This window comes from Etheostoma spectabile, chromosome 5 (assembly GCF_008692095.1).
Source record: "Etheostoma spectabile isolate EspeVRDwgs_2016 chromosome 5, UIUC_Espe_1.0, whole genome shotgun sequence".
NCBI classification, from domain to species: domain Eukaryota; kingdom Metazoa; phylum Chordata; class Actinopteri; order Perciformes; family Percidae; genus Etheostoma; species Etheostoma spectabile.
The window spans coordinates 4,856,012-4,880,296 of NC_045737.1; the positions used below are offsets into that span (position 1 = coordinate 4,856,012).

Below are 24,285 nucleotides of genomic sequence, written 5' to 3' on the forward strand. Positions count from 1 at the left end.
AAATTTAGAGGAAGCAACATGCAGTCACTGTCGTTCACGTTAGCCTGGATTGATTATTATATGAATACAATGGGGTCATGCTAGTCAACCAGCGTATTGCTACCTAATTTCCTTCCAAAACCACTCCAGAAGAGTAACGTTAGTCACAGCGCTTACTTGCTTTGGTGTTTTTAAAGCATTAAAGTTTAACAAAGAATGGTTCACATTAGAAAGATCATAAGCTTGTTAGGAAAATGTGTATTGAGGTTATAAAGCACGGCAGAAGTAGGGTAATTTTCCCATGGACTTCTATAGAAATGGACTTCTTTTTTGAGACAAGCCTGTCGCCCCCTGCTGGAAATGAGATGTCACTTTTCATGCACGGTATTTTCCTATTTTACGCTATTTTCTCTGAAGTAAAATTTCCCCCACATTTGACCCCCTGTTTTCACATGCCCAAAGCTCCACAGCAAGGTCACATGACCAGCAACATTCAAAGATAAAGACCAGGGTAATGCATTTGAAAGCTCTGGGGGGAAAGCTAGTAAGTAAACGTAGGAGTTGACATTTTGTCCAACAGATATTACTATGAAACTTCAACAGAGTAGTAATATTAAGGAACTTAATATATAGGATATTCAGAATATTGCAAATCTGGGAATTAAGACTGCTTTTAATTGCTGATTTCATTGCTCACAAATTACCTTGAGATCACAATCTATTATGCTCTCCAAATTTGAAGATTTCAAGCTGTTTGAACCAATACACTGTATAATATCCAATGTTCTTTATAATTATAGCAAACACACTCCCGAATAGTTGAGAACTTACTTTTTTTTTTACCTGCTGCCTAATTCCATTTTTTCTCTCTGTAGCAAACATTCTTCAGTACTTCTCTTTATTTCAGATGTGTACCAGTTGAAATGCTATCTCTGGCTGCCTATATGTAATTCCAATTAGTGACTAATTCGAGAGGATTAGAAAAACCAAGTCCTCAGTATCAAATATTTAATTAAACTGTAAAGGACAGTGTGCAAGTCTATCTACTTTAGGTCTCTCTGGATACAACCACTATCCGAGAGAATGAGCTGTGACTCCATTTGTGTGTGGTTTAAGTTCAACAGAACAGTACTGAACCAGTGGTTAGATGAATTCACAAATATACAGTGGGAAAATAAGGCTATAACTATTTTTCAGCCATTTGTCTGATGAAACATATCTAGCTCTCTTGTAACCAAAGGCAGCTTTCTATTTGGTTTCTTACTGTTTTTTTCTCAATAATACTGATATTAAAAAAATGTACACAGTGTAGGGAGTAACAGTAAAAGAAGAAGCATTAGAGATAGAACTGGTGTCACTGATTTCCATAAAATTAATTCTGATTCACAAGGTGCTGAATTCAATAAATTGATTAGGAATATTTCAGTTGCAAAACCAATTTTGGATATTGGATACCAATATCGGATGAGATATTCTACAATTGTACAAGGTTCCTTCTAACCTGGTGTATTATTATTAAGTAGTAATGTGTAAGGTAAAGATGTGGATAATAAAAACACAGAAGAGGAGCAAAAAAGCATCTAGAACATAAAGAGACAGGAGATGGAAAGACATACTGTATAATAAATCATAAAAAATATATATGCAGAGAGGGGGAGGAGAAGAAAGGCAGATTCTGGAGAGTAAGAGAGTGAACGGGGGGAAATGTCTTCACCATTTCCTTGAGGAAACATTTGTTACAGGGAACATGAGTGGGGAATGGATCTGTGTTTTCCCACTTAAGGGCCGGTTGGAAGTTAACCCCTGAATGATTCAACTCTAAAGAAAATGTCACTGTGCCGAAATTTGAAACCAGGCTTGCAAATGCTACTGAGAAAGGTTCAGAACCTCAGCGCTCGATGCTCTACACAACTTTATCCATGACATTTTCCACACTGGGGCATTAATCAATTTGTAATTGTTCGTCGGAAAATAAAAAACTCAAAATAAAAGCACGCATGAGACGCTTTTGAAATATATTTTGCTATAAATTGGAAAACTGAAAATACAGTAAACTTTGAATCAATGCTTGATGTCTGTTAAAAAAACACCAACATACCATACAGAATACGAGCATGTCAAAAACTCTGACTAACATATGACCATAGCTCTGTAAAGATTGTATTTATGCCAGTATTGATTTCAGCCTGCAGCAGAGGCACTTAATTGACACTTCAGTAGAGACAGAAAATGGTACTGTCCAGCTAGAAGATGATTTGAAATATGAAAAAATGTATTTTTTGATGGAAGGGATGCCGACATGTCAGTCTGTTGATTATTAAGAAATCATCTTGAATAACAAATCATCTGCTGCTAACTTTCATTTACTGCATGTTCATTTACTATTATTTGTGTGAAAGTTTGTTTAAACTGAAATACTACGACCTAGCATAGGCTGGAACAACTGTTTTTTGAGGTGGTTTCACACCTTTTGTTTGCTTTTTGTTGTCAACACAATCTAAAACTGTAACAAGCCAAACACACACACACACACATACATTCTCAGTCATCCTCAGTATTCCATTCAGCTGTGTCATAGTCTTCAATGACCTGTGTGTGTGTGTGTGTGTGTGTGTGCAGTGTTCTTATTGCATGTGCCCAATCATGATGTCCATTCTTTGACACACTGACAGGTCTGTTGTGTTGGACTTCTGGTGCTTACAGATCATGTTGGATCGAAAAAGGCACCGTTTCTTTATCGTGAACTCCTTACTACATCGCTCAAAGTGTACTGCACCAATATTCAGAGTGTGTTGAACCTCAGACGTACTGTGTGCTGACCATTGAAAATGTAACCAATGACTGTGGGTAACTGTAACGTCATCTACAGTAGCTGCTGCTCCCATTTAGAAAAGCTTTTAGGTACATTTCCTCAGGCATAAGCAGACTGTATTTGATGTATTGCCACCAATTGTGCTGGTTTAATAATTCATTTTAGAAAGGGGTACAAGTGTATCAGTATCTTTGGTTCATCACAATAATGTGAACTTCTCATGTGAACCCTTTTCTCTCTCTTCCTTCTATCCCCCTTTATGTTAGACAGGTATTTTTTTTCTCCTCAGCCCTGATTTTACCACTACTGAGTTACAGTATGACTTTCTGCCCGTTTCCTTGTCTCAATCTCTATGTTTCTCCCCCTCTGCGTCTAGTTTGCTCTCCTCTCTCACTGTCCTCCGCCATCTCGTTTTTGGAGACAGAACTGTGTCGAGATGCAGGTCGGAGACCATGATAAATTCAGATTAGGACTTTTTTCCCCGATTTGCATCACAAAGGCGCAGGAGAGGTGAAAAGAGACCCCCCGTGAGACACAAGCAGACAGATTCATCTCAGACACGTACTCTCTCTCTCCCCCCCTTCACGCTCTTTTTTCCACCAACCTCCAATGTTATTTCACTCTCATTCTCATTCACTTCGCTCTCTAGCTAACCCTATCTTCCTGTCATGGCTTTTCTCCTTCTCTTGCAATTCCAATCCCTTTTCACGTGTTGCTTCATATGCCAACAATTCTCATTTCAGTATCTAATACCTTGTATTGTGTAATGTGTTTTCTTCAAATAGGACTTTACGAAATCTACGGAAAGTGGATAAAAATCTATAGATGTAATCTGTGCATAATCCTATTTTCAATAACAGTGAAAGTCTCTGTCATCCCAGTCAGTCTGTGCAAACAATGCAACTTCTTTCTGCTGTGAAGAAAATCTACATACAGAAATATTAGAATGGTGGGTATGAAGAACCAACAGTCTAAGGTGCTTAACATGTAACTTCTGTACTTGTCTGAGACGCTTGTAGTTCACTCTGTTGTTTTGGGGCATTTTAAGATAAAGTTTTACACTGCATAAGGACAGAAAAACAGACTCAAATCCAAGTTTCAGTGTAATACAGTATATCGAAATGTGTGTGACAAGCACTCCCTACACTAACTGTAGTTCACATGTGACACACTGCAAATCCTCTTGTTTGTTCATGTCAATGTTTAAGAGTGTGAGTGTGCATCTGGATCAAGAGGAACGTTGAAGAAAAGACAGCAAGGAATTAAGAGAGTAACTGAGTGAGCTGGAGAGACTGTGGGCTGAGAAATAGTGGGTAGAATAGATAGTAAAACGGTGAGAGAGCGGTGGGAAATATACTGAGAACACCTTTTACATGGAATGACCAGTAAAAAGCTTTAAACGTGGGGCTCTCTGAAACCACTATGACTGTTTAAAGGCCTTATTTAAATATTATAAATGCTTTATACTGTAATTTATGCTATTTATAAAACTACTAGCTCACTTTTCAATAAACTTGCTAAAATGGGTGTAGCATTGGAAAAAAGGAAGAACCCATAACATTTCTGAGTGGTTCCAAATAACTGGGCAGATACACAAATTATCTGTCACAGGCATTAGTAACCAGTGGAGTGACTTTTCCACTAGATGGGGATTTATTGGTAGCTCTGTATATTTTTGCCCATCTTGCAGCTGGGAACTGAGATGCCACAGACAGACACTCAGCGGCATAGTTAGATGGTAAGTGTCAGTTTGTGTGATTAATTATTATGTTATGTTAATAGTAATGGCGTTACACAGCATCACACTCAAATTTGGCATTATGCAATGAGTTTAATGGTGGTCCTGACTGCAGGTGCTTCTGGTAAAGAGTTAAATAGCTGTCATAACATCATTTTAACCCTCTGAGACCCACGGAACTGCTGGTGAACTTGGTCAAGAGTACTGTCTTTAAGATGTTGCAGTGGGCTCAGTTTTAAAGCTTGAGTGAAGATGTCAGTATCATGTCATGCTAGCTTGGTGGGATGGGGGCTCAATAAACTGGCCAGGGAAAAATGGTTTTAAAAGTTTTGGCAATGTAGCCAGACATACAGTATGTAGTGGTTGTGATTGAGGTGGAAAAAAGAGCAAAGAGCAAAAAGAAAGAGAGAAGGGGTGAAAAAAAAGAAAGAGAGAGTGAGTGTGTAAAAGGGATGAGGATGAGTACAGTAGGGCAGGTTGAAGGAGCAATGTGTTATCCATCTATCTAGTGAAGTGTCCAGCCCTATGAGTCAGCTTCCAGCTGCACACTGGATCTCACTGTCGCTATGGCCCACAGAGCTATTTTTAGCATCACATATCCACCCACAAGCAGCACACAGACACAATATGCATACTTGTGCGCAGACGCATACACACCACAGTTATACACAATCTATCAGGCACCCCAGATTGCTGCTGCCAACAAACAGATTCAAGTCACATATTTCCAGACAAAGAAAGAGTAGAGACAGACAAGAGGATCGGTAGAAAAATATAAAGTGAAACACTGACAGAGATGAGAAGCAGACACAGACAAAACACTGTGTGTATGTGTGTGTGTGTGTGTGTGTGTGTGAGAGAGATACTCAAGAGGGGATAGCCCGAATTCAGGAAATCCTTTTGAGGATTACGCGACAGTTGTAACTTTATGCAGCTGCTATATCTGTAAAGACTGAGCAAGGTGAAGCAGGGTGCCATAATTAGTCAGTGTGCTTAACTACACTGGAAAGAAAAGAGGAAAGGGAGTAAGGGAGAGGGCAAGACCAGCCATTTAGCGACAGACTGAGATAAAACAGAGTCCTAATTAGCTGATGTAATGCATAAGACTGGACTATATTGCAGTAACTGTGAGTATGGTAAAATTCAAAGGCCAAATTTGATAAAAAACTGTAAAAATATGTCTAAATTAGGTCAAGATAGTTATAGGATGTAAGAACCACGCTGGACTGCAGCCATTAAGGGTACAAGCATTTATTGACCTTTAGCATTCAAAACTAACATTTTTGCACAATGACATTGTTTACAAGCTCGTTACTGTCATAGTTGTGCTACGGTCCTTTCCAAATATCCATAAGCCTAGATATAGATATTAGATAAACTTAGCGAGAACATCCATGCATTTTATCCAATTTGAGCTCTAAATGTATAACTAATACAAAACTGTGTAAGTGCTTACTCAGCCATAATAGGCCCAACTGGTAACAACTCCCTCCAGTTTTTGATTTAATAGGCTAAATCTATCAACCAAATCAGACTTCAAAGAAGTTCCCAATTCATCCTGCTTCTCATTCAAAAGAGAGCTACTGTATATGAAAAATCAGTCCAGACTTTATATCAGTGTGTGTGTGTGTGTGTGTGTGTGTGTGTGTGTGTGTGTGTGTGTGTGTGTGTGTGTGTGTGTGTGTGTGTGTGTGTGTGTGTGTGTGTGTGTGTGTGTGTGTGTGTGTGAGTGTGAGTGTGTGTGTGCACACTTGGGAGACCTCAGGCAAAACATCCCAGATGATGTTTCAGAAACCCTAAAAACCATTTAAAAGTAGAAGGCAGCTCATTTTCTTCCTTACTGCATCGAAGAGAGAGAGAGAGAGAGAAAGAGGGAGAGAGAGAGAGAGAGAAAGTGAGGAATAGTGTAAAAGAGAGTGACCCAGTTAGAGAAAATTTAAATAGGGATTCCATTTAGAGGGCCACATTAATTGGAGCAGATGCATTCTCAATTATTAAGAGGCCTCCAAGGGTGTTAGCACGAGCTAAATTTATACTGCACGGCTTTGACTGGGCTTGTCCAATCTCATACAGCATCTGCAGACAGAGGGAAGTAACATGCATGGTATTTCATACACCAGTGTGAACATTTCACTGGCTGGCACACACACACACACACACACACCTCAAATGGTCAGGGTGATCTTTTCATGCCCAGTTGTGCTACTATAGGCTGGGTTAAAATAACTGAAATTTCCGTAACCTAATTGATATTGAATATGTAATGCAATTGGGACCTTGTAAATCGGAATCTAATTGATTTGGGAAATCATTGGCCATACCCAGCCCTAGTTTGTAAGACATATACACAAATAGCTGGAAAGCAAAAAAAAAAAAAATCAATGTAGACATTCTAACAACAACTCCCCTAAAACACATGTACACGGACGTACAAACTGCCTTCAAAACATTCCCTAGAGAAGTGACGTATTCTAAAATAATTTCCCAGTGAGTCAATGGCCTGTCTTCCAGCTCCATCTCTAGCCATTTGAGCCATAACGACTTTCTAGTTTCCTCCAACCTGCGCTGTAGCGAACCAGCAGGCACAAACTAGTCCCATGAGGGTAACACTAATGCCCCGATAGAGCATTGGACAAAATAGGATAGGAGGGAGAGAAAGGGGGGGGGGGGGGGGGGGGGGAGTAGCAGTTAGATTTATTCTGCACCATTTCATAAATGTATTATTAACCTCTCTCTTCTCCTGTGTCCTGAAAAAAAAATCTGGAGAGATTCAGAAAATGACAGACTCAAGTCTGACACGAAGATGATGAGTTTTTTTGTTTTTTTTCTCTCCGACTGAAGATGAGAAGAGGCATCAGTTTGTGATTAATTCATTGTCTCCATGATCCAGGCTGAAGGCCAAAAGCTGGCGAAAGCAGCTGTAAATAGCACACCTCCATGAAAAGCAATCAAAGGGCCTTTTCACGTCTGAGAGTCCAAACCAAGGTTCAGGTTTGATCCGGTTTAGTGTTGGTTTCACATTGCAGTTGTGCAAGCAAACTAAAGAACTACACATGACTTAATTACGTCCGGTCGTTTAGCAATCACACTAATGCGTACCGGGCCCAAGTCCAACAGAACCATGCCGGCACAGTAACAAGTGATCACACTAGGCAAACAAACCAGAATTTGGGTCAAACTCGGACACGGTTTAACTGGGCCAGGTGTGAGTACGCCCTTATTCTCTCCTCTGACTGCCAATAGCTATTCCTTAAAGGAGCAACGCTTGTCTTATTACACGGCGATAGCCTACCAGAACTTCCTGAATTTGGTCCTAAAGTCCAAACCATCCAAAAAAGGCTTTCACGCCAGAAACAAACCAGACCTTTGCTCGGTTTGATCCGTACTGACACCACCTGTTTTCATTGGACCAAATTCTGGCTGTTTGGTTTGGACCGTGGTCCGGGGGATGTTCAAACTGAAAAGTCCAAAAGTCCGGACCAAACGAGGAAGGTGTGAAAGCACCCTAAGTAAACTTGAACCGTCAGTCCAGAGAAAATGCCTCCAGGAACTCTAATTGTTATGTTTTTCCACTCTCCCATCAATTTTTCCACACCATGGTGCACAAATGTCTGCATTTAAAACAACCAATATAGAAGTAGTTTAAAAAGCTTTCTCACAAGAACTGTTAAGCCCAATGGCTGTCAACCTGACAGTATATGCAAATAGCGTATGAAACATTCCTCATGCGTTTATCAAAAACAAATGCTGTCTATTTCTGTTCATTTTCTGGGGTGACCTTTGATTTGTGCCCATTGATATGTGAAAGAAGTTAGGAGGTATCCAGCAGTGTCAGTTGCGTCCATATAGCACTGAGCCAGGCCGTCACTATTTGGTACTCGGCATCAAAGAGAGGGGTTATAGAAGACTACTGTCGTATTAGATTAAACTGACTGAATGAATGAGAACCGAAGCGCGGAGCACACCAGATAAATTCTTTCAAAGGACCAAGTTGACGATTTAAGAAGTCTATAACTGAGAAATCCTCTATGCAGTAGGACATGTTTCAAATCATGAATTATGTGAAGTTGGAAGTTCCTTAGACTTAACTACTTCTTAAGTGATCTGATCATATTACATCTTGAATCTCTAGAAAACACAAACACGACGCTGATGCATGAAAAACGCAATGAAAAAGTACATCAGTACTTTGTACGTCCTCAGTGTACTTATTGAAAGGCATCAGAGGATCCAAGACACTATTGTCTGGAAAACAAGCAGCAAATCAGAAAGGCGAAAATATTATTTTCTTTGATAATAACAAATCACAGGGATTTTAGTCAAGGTTGTTAGAAACCCTTTGTTATTAATGACGAGGATTTACGAATATTTTCAAAAACGAGATGAAACATCTTTGCCTCATGCTGTTCTTATTCAGAAAATGAGGTGAGCTTCCATACACTGAGACCCAGAGCATGATGTGCAATTTAATGCTAATTTTCCGCCTATTCACTGCACGCTGTTCATTACATAGACAACTGGTACTCCACCTAGATTTATAGAAGCCAATTAATCTGTGTCAGGGAGGTGAACACAAAGACAGCATAAGTGAGACGGGAGGGCATATGCACTCATGAACACACAAACACACAGGAAGTTTGTCTTAGACGAGAGTCAGAGAGCTGTGTTGGTAATGAGGCCAATGTGAGTCAATGACTGAATGTTAGAATCAAAGTTTTCTAGGTTCTCTCTGGAAGCTGTTAAAGGTAGAGACGGAAAGAAATGAAAGTATTTCACTCTGACATGGTTGGCTTTAATCTAGCACACTCTGATTTAGGTTTTTTCCCCCTCACAGCCATTTTTAGTATCTCACACTTATCTTTATTCACTTTCTCTCTTCCTCATCTGCTACTTTATTTCGGTCTCTTGCAGTTCCTCACTCCCTCTGCCACCGAAGAGGCATCCAGCAGGGTGGGGAATGAGGACAAGGTCAGGGAATATCTGGGGCATTCGCTCTTTCACTTTAACATCCACTGTCCATTTTCTCACTCAACTCCTCCCTTCCTCCTCTAGTCCTTGACCTGTTCCCCTCTGTCCCACTCTGTTCACCATTCTCCCTCCTCTTTCTTTCACTCCAACGCTCTTACTTCCCATTTTGGAATGATTGATGAGCATGATGCTTTGCTCTTGGGCAGTTTATTAACTTCATGGAGCGGGTCTAGATAGGCAGCAGCCCTCACTGTCTCACTTTTTTTCCTCTCTCTGTCTCCTGCTGTACTTTCTACTTTAGCGCAGTCCCTCTTTCTTTCACTCTTCTCCTCTGTTCCTCAACTTCTTCTCTGTAACCCTTTCTTGTACTCTCTCTAGCTCTCTCCAACCCTCCCACTTTATCCTCCACTATCTATCCTTCTTGGACAAAAAACAGCTGAAGACGACCAATGTTTGCCATGGTGACATACATCACAGCATGTATGTGTGCATGTGCTCCCCTTTTTCCTGTTTCAATGAGTGGCGTGGCTATAAATTTGCTTTATGTTGTCATTACTTACTGGGGAGTGCTGGCTGCGTTCAGGGCAAGTGAGTTACGGCTAGGCGCAAGATCACATTTCTTGACATGTAGCCTAAACGCCATGAAGAAAATTACACACCCTGACATTTACACAGAGCGACATGCATGCTAACTCACTCACACACTGCAATATACGTTTAGTCAGGTACACACCATTGACCGTGTAATGTCATGTTAAGGGAGACAGAGGGGCGACAGGCTGTCCTGCAAGTAAATAGTATAAGTTACTTTGTCCCTTAACGTTTGTACGAATAAAACGAATAGCATTCAAACGCGTAGTATATTGAACCAGCAATCAGATTGTAGCCTACAGATCATACTACTAAAAGCACAACAAATATTTAGTAATATGCTAATTTCCACATGTCTGTGTGTCATCCTTGCCGTACAATCCACCCAGAAGTCAGCATGACAGCACCATTAGGTTCAATGCTGTAATAATGTTCATAGCAGATACTGCATGGGGGAGTTTTGGTAACGGAGGCTTCACAGGCTACGGCCAACCTGACAAACTACTGGGCTAGATATTGCACCTCACGTGAGAGTAAGAGAGAGAGAAATGAGTGTGAGACACAAGAGATGACAGAACATGGTGTGAGAGGCAATCTGGATAAAAATTCAATGTGGATAAAAATGTAAAAAAGTCATTGATACTAGAGTAAGATAGAAAAACAAAAATTAATTGAGATATACTGAATGTATAAATATATGTCTGTCCAACATAAGGCCCAAAGGAATAATGTATCCCTTGAGAGGTACCTCTTCCTCTTAGTAACTGCAAATGTTCTTGTTACTATAGCCTATATATACCCTACTGCCAATTTTTGCCTCTTTGCAGCCTGTCTGTTGGCTTGCAGTTTTCGCCATCAACTGTCTGTGACTCTCACCAACAAGCTGTTCCTCACCCACAACAATCCTGCTGTATGATATATGTTGTCCCCTTGCTTTAGCACATAAAAAACTGCCAAGCAAAAACTAAAAAGACTAATGTATTCAAACGTAACTGAAACCAGCATCAAAAATCAGATCACATTTAAAGTTACTTAATTCCTTCTAACTAATGTTCACACCAATGAAAACTACATGTTTTTTTTTTCAACATTTATTAGCAAACCGCACATATGGGATCCACTATCTGTCATGATATAAGGGGGATATTGGGACTGGTACACAGGCAACTTAATGCAGATTTCTGTAGCAACTCTAAAGCTTTTTGTTTGTATGTGCGTGAGCTCTTTTTCCCTAAAGAGTGTCTGGTGTATCAACTTGGGTTCTGTAGATGAAAGCTTTTGTCAAACAGCCCATATAATTATATAATTCTAATACATTAGAGAGATGGCAGGATTGCAAGACAGGCTTGTGTTTTATGTCCAATCCCCAGACAGAGGTAAAAGGTTCGGTTGAAAAGAAAGAACATCTCCAAGGCTATTCTTTTCTTTTCTTGGTCTGCAGGGGAAGAGAGAAAATAGAAGCAAGAGATAGCAAAAAAAAGGGACTATTAGGGGAGGGTGAGGTGGGTGATTGAGACCAAAACCTCTTTTACTTTGAGTCACTGAAACGGCCCTCTGCTGGAGATCTTGCACCCCCTACCTCGCTGTACTGCCTCTATTTCGTCAGACTTCATCGCTTTCGTTCAGTCCATACATCAGCGCTTCCCTCTGCTTTCACTCCACACAGAATCACTCATTTCCCCCTTTGTTTGTTCTTCCCAAATATTTTTCCTTTCCAAATCCCTTACTTTCCCCATCGCTGTGTTTTACTACCTGCCTTACAATACGATATTTATTTGTTTCCATCTTCTCGGTCTATTAGAACAGTCCCTGTTATCTTTCTTTGTCTCCTATTCTCTCCGTTGTCTCACTCTCTTCACTCTGGACCCAGTTTTGTCTTCTCATTTTTGGAAATAATGTTAAACCTCCTCCCTCCCTCTATATTACAGATCCAAAACGAACTACATGTGCACTCAAGACATTTGTTCTGTATAGTTAGATACAAAAATGCAAGGTGTTTCCTTTAAACACGCTTTATGTCGCAAATCTACCAATTAAAGCAAACAAGATAGAAGTCTATGTATGGACGCAAACAACCCACATCATGTGCTGATGTGGGTTGAATACAGCAATTAAAGTTATGTTTATGCAGAGAAGGTTGTGCAATCCCGATACTAGTTTTGGCATAAAAATAACTAACAGCTATTTGCCTGCAGACCACCTATTATCGCATAGACAAGCACCAAGAAAGATTTTCATGGTTTTAGTTGGCTAATGTTGGGACACACAGACCTGTCCAATGTGAATTTCCCCACTGTGAGATTAAAAACGTCTTTTTTGATTCATATGAAAAAGATTTTGAAAATCATATGAACTTGTATGTACAGCAATAGTTACATGTACATGCTGGTTTTACGCTGGTGCAGTCCATGTGTGTGACATTACTAATCATGGCCACTGGCCGGATAGCACTTCAAATAATTTGTTTTTCCAAAGGACGTAGCAACCACCAGGAGGCATCTGTGAGCAGGATGGAATTTATCTAAACACCCGATTGGACCTCCAATAATACACAGGTGAAGGAACTGTATTAGGGTAAACTACATCAACAGGACATCTACATATAACTAACAACGTTTCCTTTAGGGGACTGCTCCGGTGCTGCCTGAAGATCCGCGGGATGTCCCTCATTTTTGGGACTTACTGCTTTGATTGTGTTGGCATTCTAAACTCTGGTGGATTTCTAAAAACTATGGTTAACTGCTCCTCAGATCTCTGCAGGGTAAATCCAGACAGCTAGCTAGACTATCGGTCCAATCTGAGTTTTATGTTGCTAAAACAATCTTTGAATGAGCACTAAAACAAGTTCCTTGCCGAGGCTATTTTACCATTACAGCACCAAGCGCCTAGCGGTGATTGGTTTAAAGAAATGCCAATAAACCCTCAATAGACCCTCCCTCGCAGCGCTGTGGAGAAAGGTCTGGCAACTCAAGACTTGGAAATTACGGATTACCCTTAATGCATAATTTACTGTCTGCAGACATCATTTCACAAAGTGTATAATGTTTCCCTAGCAGACATGACTAAGTGTTTTTGTAGACAAAGAGTATTGGGGTTACGGAAGTAGTTTATTTAAGATGTGATTGTTTGTTGTCTATTTAATCCAAACCAATGGTTTGTTTAGTTCATTAAATTATTACATACTGTACATTAAAATAATTTGAGGTGTGTGGCTGAAGAGGGAGATGTGGGTAGATGACACCGCTGTGTAGTTATCAATGTTACATCTCTCTCTCTCTCTCTCTCTCTCTCTCTCTTGTCAGCCCTGATAGAGACTGCAGTCTCTCCCTCTAGTTTCCGTTTTAGATGTTAATGTCCACATGTCCACACAAATGTTTACACATGCACGAGCATGACTAACATAAAGTTAATGGTTAAGCAATTGATAGATAAATGGTGGAAAAATAAACATTCTCCTTACATCTCTGGCCTCACTTCCTGCTCTTTTTTATATTCTACTTTATATGTCATAATCGTTACTACTTTTCACATTAATTCCATCTTCTGCTTTCTTCAATTTATTTTTCTCTTTTCTTCTGCATCCTCACCAATTCCCTCTTTTTTCTCATTTTCTTAGCTCTATGCTATTGGCCAGCTGGGTGTTTTAATTCATTGTTTCTCTACTCGTTCTTTTTACTTTAAGGAGAAAGGCAGGATACACACATATGTACACTTAAAACAACAAACCATGTACACCTAAATACACAGCAGACGACAGAGCGTAAATAACCCAACACTGTACATAAATGTGCCATGCAGCAAGACTTAAATGCAGAGTAGAGGAGTATTTATGCGGAGGAAAAAGGGAGCCTGGCATGACAAATTTGTTCTCTACATTTCATTATCATGAACATGTCAGGGACAGGATTAAAAACTAAAATGTCGGGAGCCCGGATAGCTCAGTTGGTAGAGCAGGCGCCACCCTTCTCTCCCCTTTCATTTCTTCAGCTGTCCTGTCAATCAAGGTCCAAAAAAATATTAAAATGCTTGCATGCTTTGTTAAATGCCAAATGTGTCCAGGTCTAAAGTACTGGGGAAAAAGTGGTTTGATCTCCAATGGTCTCTCTGCAGTCAGTGGGATTCAGTGTTGAAAAACAATAAGACAACCTTCCCACAGTGCACTACAGCTGCTTCACTTGAAGTTATTACACAAAGAATAGGTGCAGCTGAATGCTGAATTGAATATAGCCTTGTTGTGGACAGATCAAGCTTACTTTACCATCGTCTTCCTAGCTGATCTATTTCTATTAAAATAAGTAATGCCAGGTCGAGCTGTGTTTCTAATTCTCTCCTCTCGCTCTGCCTCCCTTTCAATGAAGCAGTTCAGGGAATAGACAGAGCGTGACAATTTGCTTGTTATTATTTTCTTGATGAAAACGAAAAAATTGTCCACCACAGGGCTGTGTGCTGTATATGTGTGAGGTATATTTAACTCAAGAAAGAACAGCTTAATGTTTGTAGTGTTTCTTCTTATATTAGTGCATACTAACACAGATCCTGTGTGTGTGTGTGTTTGTGTGTGTGTGTGTGTGTGTACATTGTCGAATAGATTTTGAGCGTCTCACTTGCAGTGGCTGTGGAGCAGTTTGTATAAAGACACAATTAACACCCAAGACAGGGCACTATGAAGTGGTCTGTGGTTACTACCTGACCCTCTTCACTGAGAACCAGCAATTTGAAAAGTTTTTTTTTTTTTTTTTTTCGGCAGCCAACACTTCATTTATTAACCTCTAAATGTTTTGATGAGCAAACTGATCTCCTGCAGAAGCACCTGCTTCAGGGTCAGTTACACTTACACACATTCATACTTGGGATCAAACCACAATCTTTTACTGTGGGCCACGGAGCTGAGAAGCTGCTGAGGGTTAAGTGCTTACTTACTCAAGGGCACCACTGCTGCAGAGGAGAGCATGATTCATTAAGATTCCCCACCCAAGAGTTTTCCCTTAGAGGTTCAGCTTTGATATAAAAACCATAAAATGAAGAGTGCTTGGTGTCAAATTGATTTAACAACAGTTCATGAGAAGACAGATAGTGTGAATGTCATCTGAAGCTCCCATTGATTTCACAAACACCAAAAATGACTAAATGGGAGTTGCAAAAAGAAGGACTATTGCCAATGGGTCAATTATTTTGGCCTGATAATATATTTTACTAATAACTAAGGATAATCTCTTCTGTAAAATATTCCACATCTATGAGGGTTGCACACATTTGCACTATTGTACGTGTACCAAACACTGTTGCTGTATCAATATGCGGGGCTTTTTGCAAGGTTTAAATTAGTATTTATAAGTACTTTATTAGTGTGAAGTGTTGGCATCTGTGATTTATGTGCTTAATAATAAGCAAAACATATGTTATAATTACACATATTACAGGTGAAACTTTTTTCTTTTCCGTTCAGTGGGGAAAATCTGTGAGGATTCATTGAACCAACGACTGCAGTTTTTTAGCGAATACTGCTGAGCTCTTAGTTCTCTGCAGCAGAAGACCTGATGGGTAATGAGGTTTTTGATGAAAGAAAACCCAAGTCTAATGCTTTTACTTGTTAAAAATGTAAATGTCTTCATCCTGGCAGCATTTTTTAAAAGGGTACATTGCAATTTCAAAGTTAAACTATCTTTTAAACTCACTGGTTGTAATGTTGCGATATTCAAGGCTTTTCAAATTTTCATAAAGCAAAGAAGAATCCGGTGGTTTTCTCAATCCACAACTTTCTCGCTCATCCTTTAACTCAGAGAGTGATCAAGCTCTTCCAAACTTTTTTTTTTTTCAGAAATTTGACTGTTTTCCTTCAGACAATCTTCGGAGCCATCTTCATAAAAGTTTTAAAAGCCATAATTTCTTTGAAGTGGAAACTTGTTGTGTAGATGGCTTTGTATAATCCCCCAATTCACTTGCTTGCTGTACTGTGAAGGGCCTGTTCTTACTGGAGACGGTGCCTCCATCTACACAGAAAGCTAACCCTCCCAAACTCATCTTCTCATTCTCTGTCGCTTGTCTCTGTCTACACCTCACCGACAAAAACACCAACGATTGTGCCTACGCACATATTCAATAAAACATGTCCTTTTACCAGGCTTTTACCTCCACAGGCCTGCTTTTTGCTCTGTCCACTCTGACCCATTTGTGTTTCTCTCACATGGTATCGCTTGGTCAACCTGATCTTATAAAAGATTCACAGACCGTTTACATGCACCAAATCACACCACATGCATTATGCAGTGCAGCTATGGTCTAGCTCTCCAATCCCCTTCCCTTCTGCTCTTTGCTCCATTCCTTCCCCTTTTCTTTTCTAGACATTGATGACTTCTACTACTACTACGTCTTCTTCCTCCTACCCTCTCTTTATAATCTTTCATTGAAAAGCTGCTCTCTCTTCCCTTCTTCCTTCATGTTTTGCTCCTTTTAATGCAATTCTGCTTCCAGTGACCCCAGACCTTCAAATTTCCTTCCGACTTTTCCTTTCTTCCCACAGGCTAAGGTGAAAAGTGTGACTCTTGATACTGCTAGATCATGAAAGGCTTCCAGCAAAGAGCTAGACCACCCCCTGAGCTCAATCTGCAATTCTGTTTGCTCTCTTTCGCTCACTCTGTTGCTCTCGCTTTCAGAAAGAAGATGAGACAGCGATTTAGGAACTGTTTGCCTCTCACCTTTTCTATCTGTCGATGCCACTGAGTCCTTTTACTCACTGACATAGATATAGTTTATTGTTTCATAATATTAGTTCAGAATCGTGATTTGAGCGTCTTCATTTGTTCATCCTCATCGCTACACCAGCTCAAACTATCGCACTGTGTCAAACAAAGTCCTTTAGCCATTCAGCATGACAGTAAGACTACTTTAGCTTGACCCTCTGTGGCTCATCTAGATTTTCAAGTTATGAAAAATATCCAATAGTTGGACATAAATCCTATAGCCATAATTGTAATTTAGTGTCCAAAAACCTTTAAGGTAAGAGATCAGAGAACACTTTACTTCTAAATAGACAGACATCTTTAAAGACAGATAGCTGAATCAAAAGCCTTATCCATGTACGGATGCAATTTGTACTGCACAGCAACAAAAATATTAAGTGCATGGAAAAAACATCTTTGGACGTATAACTGCAATAGTAGCTAAAGACAGGAAGCTGACATTATATCCTTATTTTGTCAGAAAATAAAAATGACCTGCAGGGGATAAACAGATTATTTTACACTAATTATGTAATGTAACAGTGAGCTTCGGCTATGGGTGAGGAACTAACAGTCTTTTTCTTTAATTTAAGAAAACAGAACACTAAACCAAAGGATTTTAAAACATACTATTTTGTTTTGTATTAAGGATTTTTTTTAATTTAATTATAAGAGAAGGGATTTGTTGTTGCTGTTGTGTTGTCTGGTAGTGGTAACTTCAGCAATCATTACATTGCCTCAACTTAGAGAGAGCGAGAGATAGTGACACAAGATATTTCCAACCGTCTGATGCTGGACTGTGGCCTTTTTCTCATTGAGATAGGTAATTTTCATATATATGCATGTGTGAAAACATGCCTGTTCACGTGTTCCAGCTCATATATATTCACACTTTGTCCATGGTGCAAAACATATTATATAAAGCTCTCACCAGGGAGTCTGAAAGCCACACACACACACATACGCACACACGCACACGCAGCCCTAGATATCACATTGGGTCACAGGAGCCCCAGATAAACGCAAACTGCTAATCAGGCCAACCAAACTAGAGCTCATCATCGTTGGGTTGAAATGAGGTTGAAACAGGGGTTATCTTTGGCTTTCCTGTGGGCAATCACTGAAAAATGCATTTGCGCCGGAGAGGCATTGATGGTGTCAGTTCGTAATAAGTTATATGTGCTGCGGCTCGTAATTACACGATCTGTATCAAATTGACAACATTGCTCAAGCTTTCAGGGTCGTTAATTTGTACACCTTGGATAATTGCTTTAAATTGATAAACTGAGGCAATAAGCCTGAATATAGATTATTTTAGGATTATACTTTGTTTTGCAGTGCAGGTGAGAAAGTTTTCACAATGAATAAAAGTATGTTTACTTTTTCTTGACCAGATTGAAGTAAAGGTGGAATCCCTTAAACAAAAACGGTGTTATGCTATTTGTTGGATATTATGAGAATTGACTAGAATTAAAAGATAGCCAGTTAGATACGTCAATACGTTTTGAGCCATAGCCATAGTGAGGTTAAGCACTACTTTTCTGTATGAAAGGCTATATCTGCGGCTCATCTGGGCCTGCTTGGGAACACTGAACAATGATAAAGCAGGGAGAAGTAATGATATTTTCTCTGCAAAAATAAAATATGAAAAGGGTGAATACAAATCAATGTTTGGTGTGCATCAATATGCAACAAGGGTTTGTAAATAGCTGTTGCTTTGTTTTGAAGTTGCTCTACATTAAAAACACTAGTCGGCATTTGGTTAAACATGTTTCTACGCTTCTCTTTTCTGCTGAATAACATGCTGCTGTGTTGCAGATAAATACTTCGGCTTTTGAAATGGTTAGACGAGCCAGAAAAGGGTAGGGGTGTCATGATTGTAACACAATTACAATCACTATTATTCTATGTATAAACTGTGCAAACGCAGGCATAATTACACTGGCTAGGATTGTAGTAGAAAGAAAAAATTGTCAAATGTACTCAAATGTTATAAAATGCACGGCATTCATTTTTCAAGACCTTTTCAAAAAAAATACTCATTTAACCTTTGTTTTGACAGCAAATCCAAACACCTTGAAACAATGACCTTAAAATGGTCTGCGAAACCATGCGTATGGCTGCTAACAAATGCCTCCACTCATAGGTTATACTGTATATTCCTCTCCTCTGTATGAAAGAGACCATAATATGGACTGTCTACCATCCATTTTTTGCATAGATCCATTAACATTATGGTTCTATTATAAATATTCATCATAGTCATCTGTGGATAAAAAAAGCCTAATCATATTTATATGAAGATTTGTATTTAAAATTAATGTACAGTACAAAATAGGGTAAATTAAATAATGCCAAACTGCATGCTTGAAAGGCTGTGTTTATTTATTATTATAAAAGACACAAAGCAGAATTGCATGTATCTATTATGCACTGATGTTCCATGACAGTACTACAGCCCAAATATGAAACAAAATATGAACAATTTTTTCGTATTCGTGACTATTGTGACGGACTCTTCTTGTGCATTTTAACAGTTATGTAACCCAACTTGGTTAATCTTGGTTGCAGTTTCACTGCCAAGTCCCTGACTTCAGCTGAAGCATCCCTCTGTCTCACAATGTGCAGCTCAAACACAAGATCTTGCAAACATGCTGCAAAGTTTATACAAAACAAGATCTCAAATAACTTTACTTTGGTACGATTGCTTAAAGATCAGTCCTCACATGAATCAGTGCTGAATCCAGCCTGTTGTCTCCTCCTCATCTCATCTCTGTTCAGACAAGATTGGGATGTTGTGATTTACAACAGTGCTGTACATCTTGTTTATGTGCGCTCTATAAGAAGAAATGTCGGGGAACGACATATGTAAATCAAGGATAAGAGCTTGATGGTGAAGAATGGAGAAACAGATGGAGGGACCAAGAGCAGGGAAAAAGAAAAAAAGAGTCAGAGATAGAAAGTGGAAAGAAAGGAGTTGACTTAATGAAAGGGAGATGAGGAGTCAACGCACAACCGCCAGCACTCTCAAAAACACCCTTCGGACTTGCTCCTGTGTCAAATAACACATGTTCAAATCTGTTTAGCTCTTTGCTGCTCTCACACATACTTTCTCTCGCTTTCAATCTATTTCACTCTCTTACTCATCCTCTCTCTCTGAACCAGTGTTTTTTTCCTCTCACACCAAAGAGTGATTCATCCATTAAGATTATTGATCAAAACAATCAGAGAGCAAAAGAGAGAGCAAGAGAAAGAGAGAAAGAATTGAAGCTTGCTACCGTATAGCCTACTAATCTCCCAGAAAGATGCACGGACAACTTCCTCCCCTTAAGTGCCCGTCAGAGTTGAACTGGACCTGAACTTATGAGAATAGCATTTCTAACATATCAGAGTGGTGTGGAGGCATCCAGAACTAAAATGTAATACCATGCTTTTTAAAAGGAAACAAAGCTACTTTTGCTGTTCCTGCTCCATTTTTGCTTTCATTATTATTTTGTGTTTTAAGCTGACTTGATGTCTAGGAGGACACTCATCTTCCTAGGGAAATTTAATAAGGCAACGGATGCTTTTTTATTTTTTTTTACCTTGTCAGGATATGTTATGCAATTTTTCCAAGGTGCAGTGTAGCTAATACACACAATTAAATGTTATGGAAGGTCCAGGAAATATTGACAATATCAATCCCCTCACACTAAAAAAGTCCACAATGTTTTTTGTGTGTGTGTGTGTGTGTGTGTGTGTGTGTCTATGCAGAGATAAACATCAACAGGGGACATGTACAGGCAATATATATCCTGGTTTGACTGAGTGGTAAACCTTTCAACAGGCTGCCGTGAATAATCCATTCCATTAATGCCCCCTCTCTGAGTCCAACAATGGGCCTCCTCAACTATGACCAATAGAACTTCATTACATCCCATTGTCAGACAGCTAGGCTTCCTATAACATTACAGCAGCGTGACCTTGACATCTTGTTAGAGCTTACATTAAACTTTATGGCCATCGCCTATGGTGTTTAACTATGTCTGAGATATATATGGAGTCTGCTCATACGTACATGGACAGGATGGGGGGAGGGATGAGAGGGAGATCACAGATAGTGCTATTTGGTTTAGCTGGTGCCAAAGAATAAAGAAGAGTGCTGTTGTGTGAACAGAGATCCCATTTGTTTTAAAGGCTTATGAACCACTGAGAAGCTGTGAATGAAACACTCCCTGCGATAACACCCTGGCGACCCACGATGATTTCTTTCATCCACAGCAACTGGCCAATATTTTGACGCTATTAGAAATATTGTGGGAAGCTGCTCAATGAAAGTTGTTGTTCACGTGAATAAAGATTACACATAACAAATACAAGATTTACAAATCGCAAAGCTTTCTGGGAACTTGTGGTCTTTGGCTATAAAGTAACTTATAAACTGCATGCTCCATATGTCATAAATAATCAGGCTTATGCCACATTACGTAACACAAAATGATCACAAGCTTGTATTATTTTTTGCCTCAGTTCTACTTGTTTACTAGCCTGGCTCCGCCCTCCTACGTACTTCTGCTCAATTTTCATTTTCAGAACTACGTCCAGGTTTCCATATTCGTGGGTTTCCTCCGGCCAAATATTTGGCAGTCCAATCAGCAAACAGAGGGCTGCTGAATATCCAGAAGTTTAAGCCCAAGCAAGAACAATGTTTGTTGAGTTTTTTTGGTGGCCATGATGTTGTGGCACTCCTCCCCAAACTGTTCAGAAAAAGTTTGATTTTCCAGCTCGCTCTGTTAGTGGTGAAAGAGTTAGCTAAGGCTAACGTCAGTGATGCTAAGCCAACATTACACCCAAACATTAGTGATTGGTCATGGCAGATCCAGAGTGGCTCTGGGCAGATCCAATAGTTTCAGTACCCGCCATCAAGGAAGTTAACAGAGTGGCCAGACTCTCTGTACAAGTTAAATGTACCAGAGTCTGGTAGGACCAGGCTACTTGTTCACAGCAATTACAGTGAAATGTTGGCTTGTGATCAGGGATTTACACCTGGCAAATTAAAATGCCAGCACTAAAAACGAGAAGACTTTGCTATTTTTAAGTTCCCAGGCAGTGCTATATTACATTTATATCACCATGCCGCGGTTCATGAATATATGATTTATGCACTTACAGATAGAGGGAAACCTGATTGCGTTTTCCAACGTCTCTGGATTAAAACTGAAAAACAACTTGTGGAAATGAAAGCGGGCAGAGTTCCGGGTCATTATATCTCTAGTCATTATATGACTGTCATCAGCTACAATATGCTAACATAACCATTAAAGACTCACAAAGTCAGAAATGTAATAAAAGGATGAGTCACTTCATATTTCTTAGTTCTTGAGGGCAAAATGTACAGCTTCCGTGTGTTTAAATGAGAATAGTATCTATCAAATCTCAGAGCTTTCATCAAGCGAGGCAGTGGTCAAAGCAGAGACGTGTATTGACCAAAAGAAGAGAGTGAATGTCAAGAAATGTCACAATTTTATTACAGATACAGAGCAGTGGCATTTCTGTTTAGAGACATCCTGTGCAATTTTGTCAACGTAAATTCTTAAGAATCTAATACTCTCCAGTTTCTCTCAGTATAATGTGTACTGTAAAGAACTCCATACAGTAATTTGACTGCAAGTATAATTGTTGTGTGTGTACTTTTTTTATACTAAAAGCACATTGTGCTCTACAATGATCGTATGCAACTGTTTGTGTGTATACTCTTCCTCTGATGCTATCCAAACTAGTTGTTTCTCTTTCTCTCTGTGTGTCTATCCCACTCTCTGCCTTTTTAAAACATGTCTCACGGCTAAGAGCAAACCCCTGAAGGACACTAAAATCTGCAATCATTTCAGTGTCTAAAAAAGAAAATAAATGAATTTCAAGCATTAGCATTACAAAAAGGAGGAATGGTGGCATTGTCCTATATCGAATGAAAGCAAGTCTAAGTGAGCATGTGAGTGAGAATTCCATGTTAATTAAATAGGCAAAAACTAACTTATCAGTGGTATGCTTTTGTGAATTTGGATCCCTTTCACTATGTCCCGACTCAAGTCATCACTCTCTAAATATGGAAGCTTGTATTCCTGAACCTGCCTACCAGTCTGAGTTCATGGCTCATGCACAATACACACTCAAATACACACACAGTCACACATATACATGCACACTCTCACAGCCAGACTCCGCTTTGGATGGCAAACGGTTCTCAAAGAGCCTTGGGTCTTATTGAATTAGATTAAAAGGGAATGCAAGATTTGACATATTTGGTTTGGTGAAGCTGCAACAACAAAAGTGCACATTTTGCTAAGGCCTTCTCTGTATTCAAATAGGATGTGGAGACCAAGAGAAAATTGGGCACTGAATCATCTAAATACATTTCAAACGACAGAGAGAAGGGGTCTGCTGTCTTCTTAGTTTTTAGCATTCCAGTCACTTATGTTTAGACTCCCCAACTGTGTAATCTGGGACTGGCACAGAGATGGGAGATTCTCCACTGTTAAAGCATTTATCACATCCCTTTGAAGAGGAGACTTGGTGAATTGCCTCATAATTCTTTTAAATGACTTGTTTATACAGAAATGAACTCCACTTGACTGGATGGATCTGAATACTTTTGATTAGTTAGTTTAGGGCCGAAAGTTTTCTTCATAAAGGAAAATGATTCTTGCTTTGACTGAGGAATAATTCACAGTATAAAGTGCCAGTCTTTCAATAAGTAAGTTTCGATTTGTAAGTTCAATAAGCATACACGCTTCCTGAATAACTGATGCTGATAAAATCTGCTTCATATTTCCTGTTGATACAGCATCTCATCTCTCACCGTATGAAAAAAACAAAGAACAATCCAAAAGATTAAAAAAGGGTTTTTCTTTCACGAGGACACATGCATGGGCAATATGACATTCTTGCCTCATTTAATCCTGCCGGGAATTTTTAAGATTTTGATTAGCAAACTGCACAGAAAGAAGCAAATCTCACAGTCAGATTCTAACCGTGTCTGATTTAGTTTGTTGCATTTTTCCAGTGTTAAAAGTAACAAGTTACAAAACAACACAATTACAGTAATGTATTTTTTTCTTTTGCTGTAATGCAGTGATATAACGCATTAACAATAAAATTCCAATGATGACTGTTACAATCTCAGTAACGCGTATTACAACGCATATTAACCCAATTAACTTTTTCAAATCATTTCTGCACAGAAAAAAGGTCTGTGAGTCAGATTATTTTCAGGAGTTACTCCGCTGGGTTGAAGTGAGGTGTTGTCCCATCACTGTTCCCGTAAAAGTAGTGTAAACCATTACAATTCAAACAGCATTAATGTAATATAACTAATTACTCTCAAATAACAATAACTAGTAATCTTGTGTTACATTTTGGAAGTAACTTGCCCAACACTGATTATTTCATGAAACCTACAGAGATGCCAAAAGTACTCACTTCCCGTACTCAAGTAGAAGTAC

The 24,285-nt window shown here is 39.3% G+C and overlaps 1 protein-coding gene and 1 long non-coding RNA gene across 5 annotated transcripts in view; both read right to left on the reverse strand.

Annotated features, from left to right (window-relative positions):
• grid2 (glutamate receptor, ionotropic, delta 2) overlaps positions 1-24,285 on the reverse strand; it is a 503,599-nt gene that overhangs the window by 444,134 nt on the left and 35,180 nt on the right. The gene's annotated exons all lie outside the window — the stretch shown is intronic.
• Positions 6,558-24,285, reverse strand: part of LOC116689193 (uncharacterized) — a 22,626-nt gene continuing 4,898 nt past the window's right edge. Inside the window, exons 2-3 of the long non-coding RNA XR_004331941.1 lie at positions 18,609-18,614; positions 6,558-6,856 (exon numbers count right to left, since the gene is read on the reverse strand). This is a non-coding gene — a long non-coding RNA (uncharacterized LOC116689193). The remainder of the gene's footprint in view (positions 6,857-18,608; positions 18,615-24,285) is intronic.